Below are 11,679 nucleotides of genomic sequence, written 5' to 3'. Positions count from 1 at the left end.
GGGATGACAGGAGCAGAGAGGGGAGGGAGGGGAAGTGGGCGGGACTGTGTGAAGCAGATGTATTGATGAGCAGCCTGGATGATGATCAGTGGTCAATCAGCAGGGTGATCCATACACTCTGACCTTACCCTGGGCTGCGTGCGTGCGTGCGTGCGTGTGTGTGTGTGCGCGCGCGTGTGTGTAAGTGTCTATCATTATGCCTAGATACAGACAAACACTGTACAGTATGTGTGTGTAGTTGTGCACATACATGTACAGTATGTACAGTATATGTCTGTATTAGCGCACGCACGCATGCACATGCACACACACACACACACACACACACACACACACACACAAAGCTCCCACACTGCATGTATTTACATCCTGGGCCTTAGTAAACCAGTGGTGCATGAGGACAGGGGTAGAGTAGGACAAAACTTTGATCATCTTGACTCAGAGAACCCACACTGTGTCAGACATGGTTCATATATGACTTGGCTCTGCTGCTATGTCTTGCTACAGTTCATGTAATATCCATGGTTGCCTCAGCTCAATGCCAAGACAACACAAGTATTTACAGTTAACACAGAGAACAAAACCATAGCCACTGCGGAGCTCGAGGCAGTCGAGGACTTGTGGAAAGAGTGTGGAAATCAGACACGGGAGAAGACCTCAAGAGGTGGCTGTTCGTAGCTACAGTGGAGTCAGTACTGCTGTATGGGGCTGAGACACGGACCCTCACAGCACAACAGGAAAGGGTCCTGGATGCAGTCTACACCAGAATGCTAAAAATGGCAATAGGTTTCACATGGACAGACCACATCAGAAATATCCTCACCGACGTAGATGCACAGTGGCACGACAGCTTAGCTAACAACACTATAGAGCTCAAGACCCTGATGCTAGATAGGAGAGTGTGGAGGGCAGCGATAGAACTCCTCTAAACACACACCTTGAATTCTTAGTTCCTGACATCCACTCTTTGATTGATTGATTGATTGATTGATTGATTGAATACTTTATTTAGAAAGACATGGTAAAAGTACATGGAAGTACAATTCACAATACAAGGTCCTCTAAACTGGATCGCTCATAAAAGCACTTCGCTTATTTAAAATGAGATCCCTGTGCACTCAAATCATGATGACATTTAAGAAGACATACAAATATACACTACTATGCAGAACGTCATACAATCAGCTTACAGGTTACTGGTATGAAAAACAAGAAATATGTACAATAGACAGTTTTAGGAGGGGGGGGGGGTAGGTTAAGACTTTGACAGGGGACAATTTGGAATTGCAGCCGCCTCCTGAAGGTGATTCTTTAGGGCAGTTTTGAAAGTGAGTAGGGTTTTACACTTCTTTTCTCCTTTGGGTAGGGCATTCCACATTTTTGTTGAATAGCATGAGAAAGGGTTCATTCCCTTGTTTGTGCCAAATCTGGGTTGAACATGATCAGTGGAGCTGCCTCTGGTGTTTGTGATGATTGTGGACTTCATTTACGTTTTGGAAGTATTTTGACAAATACAGGGGGATCCCAATGTTGTGTTGAATCTTGTAGACCAGGCCCATAGCAAGTTGCCGTACTCTGTCCTCAACCCTGAGCCATCCAACCCTAGCAAAGTGAGCAGGGGTTAGATGGGTTGTATGATTGAGGCCAAGAAGTAGCCTTACCAGTTTGTTTTGGGATGTCTGGAGCCTTGTTTGTAAGGCCTTAGTGGTGTTGTGATACCATGAGAAGCATGCATAGTCGAAATGACAATGGGTGAGGGCCCCTGTGAGAATCTTCAGGGTATTCTTACTGACTAGAAAGTTGATCCTGTACAGAAAACGTGTTATTTGATTGACCTTTTTGATGACTCTTTCTGCCATCTTATCACCGGAGAGGTTTGCCTCCAAATGGAACCCAGGTAGGTAATTTCCTCCTTTCTTGTGATAACATCGTCACCTGCTTTGATTGTGAAGCTCTCAGCCTTGTTAAGGTTAACACTAGACCCAAAGAGAATGGATTCGGTTTTACCCAGGTGTAATGATAGTTTGTTGTCAGAGAGCCAGATGCAGATCGTATCGAGTCTTAGAGATCCGGTTCTGAGGAAAAGGCAAATAAGCCTCCTATACATATTATTCCCACATTTGAGGGCTGAGAAGAAAGTGGAGAATTGACGGCTCAGGGTCTAACAACAACAACACAACCGAACCAGAGCAAAACCATCAACGGCTTGTCCTGGCGAGGCAAAACATGCAGCTATTCAAGAGTTTGGGGAGGGGGGATAATTGTCTCTTAGAGCTTTTTAACAGAGGCACACAAGAGACGACTGCACCATGTGTCAGCCCAGACTGTGTGTATGAAGACAACGGAGGACTACAGACTGTCAGCTTGTAAATCTGCTATTTTTGGTGAAGCAACTTGGTGTAGAGGGGAAAAAGCAGTATAGATGCACTCCCCCACTTCTAAAAGTAGCACTACACCCCGACGTAATTATTCCACAGTTCCACTTCCATGGATAAGTGCTGATATACACTGAGTATACTTGGTTAAATCATAGACTAGTGACTTAACCATTAGTTAATGGTGAGGACCAGGAATTAATGAAGAGTTCATGATAAATTCATTATGAATGAATGTATGAGTTCATCATTAATTAAGATAAGTTAATTAAGTGTATGAATTTGCATGCTCAAGTAGCCTGAAGTGTGACAAAACATTGTTCATATTATGCTTGTCCACCAATTCTGATTGACTTCAAAGCATGTTCTGTGTGATCTGACCGCTCCTTCATAGGCTAGCCTACGCCTTGGATGTAGACCGTGACAAACCCTGCACACTCACTCAGTGTTTAGTCACCGAGATGATGATAGTATCATGTCAATATGCAACTTTTACCGTAAAAGGCCGTTCACACCAAGCACAAGCACTATATAACTATAACGATAACTTTAAAGACATAGTTTTTAAAAATCCTTCTAACTCAAAATAAATGGGTGTCAGAGTTCACACCACAATAATAAAGACAATGGTCAATGTTATCATTATAGATATAGCTAATGCTTGGCGTGAACACTGAATAGCCCTTATAGTTAGGGAATTTTAGCAAGATGTTTGGACCATCTGTGAAAAAATGTACTACCAATAGCTTTCTTCACCAATGTGTTCTTATAGGTGTCTAGAATCACCTCTGAATTAATTGAAACCCAAATCCTCGTGGAAAATCCTGGAGAGCCAATCAAAGTTAAGGAGCCCAGAGGGCTTGGGTGAAAAATATGAAAAAAGAAAGAAAAGTCTAAAATGAACATGTGAGTTGTCTAACTAGGGGTTTTCAGGGGTGCTGAATCCATTCCAACCATTATTTTTTAGTAGAAATGTCTCCCTGGCCATATAATATTGGTATATTGGTTATTGTTTAGCTGTAATGTATAGCACAGTGTATAATCAATGGTAGGGGATTGGGGTGTTAATTGATTCTATTCTGAAAAATAAAATAAGAAAATATTGCTAAACACTTGATAAGAATGTACACCTACTGTGCACATGCTCAGTTGCTCAGTTCTGCATGTGGGGACCTAAGGAGCCCCGAAGGCTTGGGTGAAAAAAAAAGAAAAAAATGAAAAGTCTAAACTTAACTTGTGAGGTGTCTAACTAGAGGTTTTCAGGGGTGCTGAATCTATTCCAACCATTAGTTTTGAGTAAAAAAAACAACTCATTTTCCATAAGAACATTATTATTACATATTGCAAGAAAAATGTAAAGTAAGAAATATGCAGTATTGATGAAACCTGTTGTCAGTCTTACTCAGCCAACTCCTCATCTTCCTCACTCCTTTTCTCGTCTGCCTGGTTGATGTTCTTACATTCTCCATTACACTTGCCACAAGCAGATAAACACTTGACCCCCTGCTTTTTACAGCAGCACCTGTGTGTACTACAGTCTCCCTCACAGTTGCAGCTGATGAATTTCAGTAGATAGTCTGGGGCAATGGGGTCTGTGGTAGGGACTAGTGCATAGCCTTCTGCTCCCAGTTTCCACCGTAGTCGAGGACATCCAGTGATGGACTTTGTAGCAGTAGCCAGTCTCTGGTTTGGACATATGCCCGGAGAGAATGTTGTGCTGCAGCTGCTGTATGCATGATCACGTCAGACATACAAAGCATGCATGCTGTGACATCCAGATTCGTCCAGACATCCAAAACATTATTCCTAGAGAAAAGTTCCTTGACAACAAGAGTAACGAGGCCCAGCTCATCCTGCTACTTGCTGAGACATTCAGTAGTAATGGAATCCGTGTACAGCAATGCTTCGAGGATGCAGACACTTAGCTCTAGATGAAGCAAGAGAGTCCGCTGTCAAGGTGAGAGCTGAGGATACGGACATTCTGGTTATGCTTATTCATCATAAAGCAGACCACTCCGTCTTCATCACAGCAGCAAAAAATGTATCTTACGATGTTGCAAAGATCCAAGAGGCCCTCCCAGAGAAATACAGGAAGTATCTGCTCTTCTTACACAGCTTCTCGGGCTGTGATACATTTTGGTTTTGGCAAACCACCTATACTATGTAAACTCTGCAAGACGAAGCAGAGACAGCCATGGACGTTTTTCTTGACATCCAAGCCCAGAAAGATGACATCATCACAGCCGGCTGTGAAATCTTCAAACTCATGTACCACGGGAAACCACCAAAAGACTGGTGGGGGACTTGAGATTTGAGATGTTCAGCAAGCATGCTGCTGCTGGGAATATCAGACCAGAGAAACTGCCCCCGACTACAACAGCTGCAGCACAACATTCTCTCCGAGCATATCTCCAAACCAGAGACTGGCTGCTGCTACAAAGTCCATCACTGGATGTCCTAGACTACGGGTGGAAACTGGGAGCAGAAGGCTATGCACTAGTCCCTACCACAGACCCCATTGCCCCAGACTATCTACTGAAATTCATCAGCTGCAACTGTGAGGGAGACTGTAGTACACACAGGTGCTGCTGTAAAATGCAGGGGGTCAAGTGTATATCTGCTTGTGGCAAGTGTAATGGAAAATGCAAGAACATCAACCAGGCAGGTTTCATCAATACTGCACATTTCTTACTTTACATTTTTCTTGCAATATGTAATAATAATATGTTCTTATGGAAAATGAGTTGTTTTTCTGCTCAAAACTAATGGTTGGAATAGATTCAGCACCCCTGAAAACCCCTAGTTAGACACCTTTAGACTTTTTTTTCTTTTTTTTTTCACCCAAGCCCTCGGAGCTCCTTAGGTCCCCACATGCAGAAAGTGTATCCCACTGAGCATGTGCACAGTAGGTGTACACTCTTATCAAGTGTTTAGTAATATTTTCTTATTTTATTTTTCAGAATAGAATCAATTCAACAACACCCCAATCCCCTACCATTGATTATAAACTGTGCTATACATTACAGCTAAACAATAACCAATATACCAATATTATATGGCCAGGGAGACATTTTTACTCAAAAATAATGGTTGGAATGGATTCAGCACCCCTGAAAACCCCTAGTTAGACACCTCACATGTTCATTTTGGACTTTTATTTTTTTTCATATTTTCCACCCAAGCCCTCTGGGCTCCTTAACTTTGATTGGCTCTCCAGGATTTTCCACGAGGATTTGGGTTTCAATTAATTCAGAGGTGATTCTAGACACCTATAAGAACACATTGGTGAAGAAAGCTATTGGTAGTACATTTTTTCACAGATGGTCCAAACATCTTGCTAAAATTCCCTGACTATTAAAAGCCTGTGCGAATGGGCGGTTATCTGGCTCATGTTGGCTGTTATTTAAGCATGTAGGCCAGTTTATTTAAAAGGAAGTTATATAACGGCTTACGTAACATAACTCAGAAAATATTGTTCCATACAGTTGGTGGTGTTTTCTAGGCCTATTCTCAGATAAATGCTACATAATAATAAAAGTGTTAAGTCATTTGTGTGAGTTCATCACTTTTCAGTGTTATGTGAGATGTTACATGGAGGTTCAGGTTAGGTTCAGCAGTGTTATGGGTGGTATTATATAACTCGGCTGCAGTTATGATACAGTGCCATGCATGCCACTTCCCAGCATTGCCAATGGTCTCCTAACCCCTTGGATACCCTTGCACCATAATTACCCTACATTACTGTATCACCAATCACAGAATAGAAAAAAAGCTTTTAGTGAAAAATGATATGACTCCCATATCTCCCAAATCCTGTATTCCTGTTGTGTCTTTGTAGTAGGAGACCAGAGTGCTATACAAGTTCGAGATAACCTGTGTGCAAGTGGAAAGGTGGTGCTAGAGGAAAGGCTGTTTGGTCACCAAAGTCATCTGGGGAGCATGAAGGTACACAGATAATTCCATGGCAATAGTCAGTTTTTGATATATATTGTTTGTAAAATGTAAGTGGAGAATTTGACCTAATGGTGGCACAAGAATGGCCATGGAGTTATAAAAAAGTATTAGGGGCCACCCTTTGGACTGGAGAATGCAGAAAGTGTATCCCACTGAGCATGTGCACAGTAGGTGTACACTCTTATCAAGTGTTTAGTAATATTTTCTTATTTTATTTTTCAGAATAGAATCAATTCAACAACACCCCAATCCCCTACCATTGATTATAAACTGTGCTATACATTACAGCTAAACAATAACCAATATACCAATATTATATGGCCAGGGAGACATTTTTACTCAAAAATAATGGTTGGAATGGATTCAGCACCCCTGAAAACCCCTAGTTAGACACCTCACATGTTCATTTTGGACTTTTATTTTTTTTCATATTTTCCACCCAAGCCCTCTGGGCTCCTTAACTTTGATTGGCTCTCCAGGATTTTCCACGAGGATTTGGGTTTCAATTAATTCAGAGGTGATTCTAGACACCTATAAGAACACATTGGTGAAGAAAGCTATTGGTAGTACATTTTTTCACAGATGGTCCAAACATCTTGCTAAAATTCCCTGACTATTAAAAGCCTGTGCGAATGGGCGGTTATCTGGCTCATGTTGGCTGTTATTTAAGCATGTAGGCCAGTTTATTTAAAAGGAAGTTATATAACGGCTTACGTAACATAACTCAGAAAATATTGTTCCATACAGTTGGTGGTGTTTTCTAGGCCTATTCTCAGATAAATGCTACATAATAATAAAAGTGTTAAGTCATTTGTGTGAGTTCATCACTTTTCAGTGTTATGTGAGATGTTACATGGAGGTTCAGGTTAGGTTCAGCAGTGTTATGGGTGGTATTATATAACTCGGCTGCAGTTATGATACAGTGCCATGCATGCCACTTCCCAGCATTGCCAATGGTCTCCTAACCCCTTGGATACCCTTGCACCATAATTACCCTACATTACTGTATCACCAATCACAGAATAGAAAAAAAGCTTTTAGTGAAAAATGATATGACTCCCATATCTCCCAAATCCTGTATTCCTGTTGTGTCTTTGTTGTAGGAGACCAGAGTGCTATACAAGTTCGAGATAACCTGTGTGCAAGTGGAAAGGTGGTGCTAGAGGAAAGGCTGTTTGGTCACCAAAGTCATCTGGGGAGCATGAAGGTACACAGATAATTCCATGGCAATAGTCAGTTTTTGATATATATTGTTTGTAAAATGTAAGTGGAGAATTTGACCTAATGGTGGCACAAGAATGGCCATGGAGTTATAAAAAAGTATTAGGGGCCACCCTTTGGACTGGAGTTCATGAAGGTGCACAGAAATTTCTTTTCAAGATGTTGGGACCAAAATGGAGGACAGATATATGGATGGATGGACGGATGGATGCGTGTATGCCTGTTGCACCCAATATTTTCAGTGGTTACCTTTGGCTGGGTGGAAGTAGTGATGTGGTGCCGCTTGTAGCCAGTCTGTTTATATTATGTAGCCAGCTAGTCCATTAATGTGTGCAGGTGATAAACTATTCTCTCGTCAACACGAGAGGACATCGGTTGCTCGGCGCGGGAACTCGCTTGCCTACTGGCTCAGCCGGGCAAAATACACATAGTACATGTAGGCCTACGCATGGATGGACAGAACATAACCATCCATTAAAATATGTGAATCACTGTTTTTTTTTCAAAACTGGCCTGAAAAATCATCTATCATCAGGACTGGAGACCACAAGCGGAGGTAAATGCAAATTCCCATAGAAAGGCCTGTGTCATTCACTGCCGCCATTCTTTTTCTCCTTTGAACATACATAGTTTTGTATTTATACTATGTTGATGAATTGAATAGATAGGACCACAATGGAAACAAGTCCCCAGGACTCTTTTGCGTTATCCTTCATGTCTGACTGTACCTGTATGCTGTTTATATTTCTGACTAATAAAGTATTCAATCAATAGGCCCCTGCTGCTAGTGAGGAAACAAACTTTTATGTACATCATTATAGACACAGATAGCGTTCTATACACTCATAATAAATGTCATTATTACACTGCTTGGTTGAATGCTTAATTCTGATTGGTCAATCACTGTATTCAGCGGTCTGCTATTTTTCAGTAATGACCGCTGAACTCAATGACAGACAGTCTAATCAAATAATCACCCTGTCCGCATTGATCATCCCTTGCTTAACTTCCTTCAAATGGTCTTTGGCCACCTGGAAGGCCGTCTTAAAGTTTGCAGGGTTCATAATGAGATGTTCCTAATGCATGTGAAGGTCCACTGTGTTTGTCCTTTAGTTACATCACAACATTTCCAGAATTGTGTACTCTTAAATGCAGTGGTGAGCTGTGGATTTTTGAACTATGGGTACTCTATTTTATGACGTGACGTGCGTGCGCAAGCATGTGCACATAGCCACTCAGCTCAGTGCTAGTTGAAATACTGTATTCAACATGTGATTATTAATGTATTTATATTTCTTATTATTTTGTTGCATTGTTAATTTGTTGTTTTTACTTTTGTTTCAATTAATTAATTATTTTATTTTCCTTTTAGTTTTATATAAATGCCCTTTACATAGATTCACCCACACATAAGTGCTTAAAATAATCAGTCAACTTGTCTTTACTTGAATTTTTTTTTTTTTAAGACTTACATTGCTTTCCAAAAAATTAAAAAAATACCCTTTTGCTACTCACCAAAACAAAGACGGTTTTATGGAGTTGAAAGCCTACTTTACTAAATGGGAACACTGTGAGCCCCCACCTCACGTCTAAAATACACTTTTTGGACAGAAAAGAAAATATTTCACCGGAATTAAAACCTGTTTTTGGTTACTCCACAGTGCCCTCTACAGATCTGATCAATGGAATTTTCCTATTGACCAGATTCTTCCTTCCGGTGAAATATTTTCTTTTCTGGCCAAAAAGTGTATTTTATACGTGAGGTGGGGGCTCAGAGTGTTCCCACTTAATAGAATAGGCTTTCAACTCCATTAAACCGTCTTTGTTTTGGTGAGTACCAAAAGCGTTTTTTTTTATTTTACTACAGACGAGAGGCTGCAGAACCGCGGTACGAGGGGAAAGAATCTAAAGTACCATAGCGTTAAGTAGAACTCCTTCTAACGCTATGGACCAGAGCTAGATAAGGATACATTTGTGAGTGTCTGGTAGGCTACCAGCTCTTGTTATGCAAAGCAGCCAGGTTGAGGCCATTGTTTAAGGTGTTAAAAACGGCTCGCCCCTGAAGGTGCGTTGTTGTGTTAATGATTGACTTCTCGCGGGCAGCTGACGTGTGTGCTCGCGAGTCCAGCCCCCACAGTCTCAGAACTAAGGGTACGCCGTGCCCCCCCGTACCCCCTACAGCTCAACCCTGCTTAAATGTATGGTTCAAGTTGCATCACTGTTATTCCTTTTCTTGTTTTAGATGCTTTTTAGAAGCAGTTTGGGACAACGAGGAACAAGAGTCTCATTATTGGTAACATCCGATGAGGATCAAAATAAAACCAAATCTACAACAATTGACACCAAACTAATACCTCAGTTTACCATTGCAATGGAAGCTGTATTTCAACACCATGCAGTCTATGGCACCATGAAGTGACATTGCCATCTAGTGACCAAAACCAAACATTGCATCAGGCAACAACAAAAATTGGAAAACCCTGTTTATAATATCATAAAGGTCTTGGGGCAGGAGTCACGCTAGTCTAAGTCATTTAGTCTAAATAGGCTGTTTTTGGCATTGAACATGAATAAAAGAAAATACATTTACCTCTTGGGCTTTGTAAACAATTCCACAGGGCAGATATGACAAATAACTTAAATATACAAAGCTTATTACTGAAATATACAAAGAAATAACTGAAAAGGACTGGTACTTTAGGAGTGCAGGATAAGAAAGGTTGGAGCTTTAAAGTGTTAGACTGGACCGGTGCTGAGTAGCCAAACGTAAGACACAAAGACAGTAATATGGGTAAAAGGAAATGTATTCGAAACAAATTATGTCTGACTGGGGAAGTCAGTTGGGAGCATGAGGGGAGATCCTGAGGAGGGCGAGAGGTTTTGGAAATCCAGGGAGAAGGGTGGAAGGAGTGGTGGTGGAGCTGGGAGACACTGGGTTTGAGGAGCATGAGGTGCTGGAACAAAAGAGAGAACAATGTTAACATGAAAAACACAGCATGAAAAACACAGCTCTACAATATAGAAGGTCTCTATACAGCACACTAGAGAGACAGTATTCAACAGCCGGTTATACTGACCACAGTAGACATTAAAGCGCCGGGCGTCGGTTCTCCTGTTGATGGAGAAGTGGAGCAGCTGGGCTGATTGGGACGTTCAAAGTTCAAAAAGTAGCAAACTTGTGCCACAACCATCACTGCAATCACACAAAAGTAGCAAACTTGTGCCACAAATCACTGCAAACAGATATATACACTGCTCCGTTGCACTTGCACCACAAAATATGTTGCAAAAATACGCGTCTCTCCGTCGCGATACATTTGTTTGTTTGGTGCGAGGCAACAGGCTAAGACGGCGCCATACCCGGCGCATGGTTGCCTTTTTTGTTACCCGAGCCGTCGCACCCACATTTTTTGCATCATCGGGCCGGGTGATTCACCGGGTGATAATATGGAACCAATATGAACCAATGGAATGGATCCATGGGTCGTGACGCGTCGTGAGCATGCGCACAAAACGGGAGACGCACGCGCAGTAGCATTTAACTGCATTCTCAGATTTGACCACCAGGCATGGCCGCTTCACTGTTCTACCGTACTGGGGGCTTGGACCAGCCACACCTGAGCTGGCTGCTGGCTGAGGGAGACGCCCGGCCCTTATCCTAACTGTATATGTCGTGCAGGGGAGGGACCAGCAATGTGTGGCACAACACCTCGTTTAATTTTTTTTAAATTACAACAACCAACTCTGTCCCAGAGAGAATTAGCCTTATGTCTCCCCCCTAAGCCTTGTCTATCACGGCTTAAATGGTGTACATTTCTGTGAACCATGACCTTTCACCTAACAAATTACTCAGTAGGTCAGTTTACCGTTGCTATGGAAACCATGTGTGCACTGATAAACATACGGTAACATTTTACTGTGGCAAATTGGAGAAACCTCACTGCAAAATAACCTACACAACTCAATACATAAGGCGCTGGTTAGACGGAGAGTGGACAATGTTCAGTCAGATAGTGTGAATCTCAGTAGGTCGGCAAACACTGCTGATTATTGAACCATGCTGGATGGGGCAGGAGCGATGGTGGCTGCTGCATGCACTCTTCTGCTGTCCCAGGCCTGACGAAAGGAG

This window comes from Gymnoscopelus microlampas (assembly GCF_963454915.1).
Source record: "Gymnoscopelus microlampas genome assembly, chromosome: 2".
Lineage (NCBI taxonomy): Eukaryota > Metazoa > Chordata > Actinopteri > Myctophiformes > Myctophidae > Gymnoscopelus > Gymnoscopelus microlampas.
Note: the sequence above shows the minus strand (reverse complement) of the source record.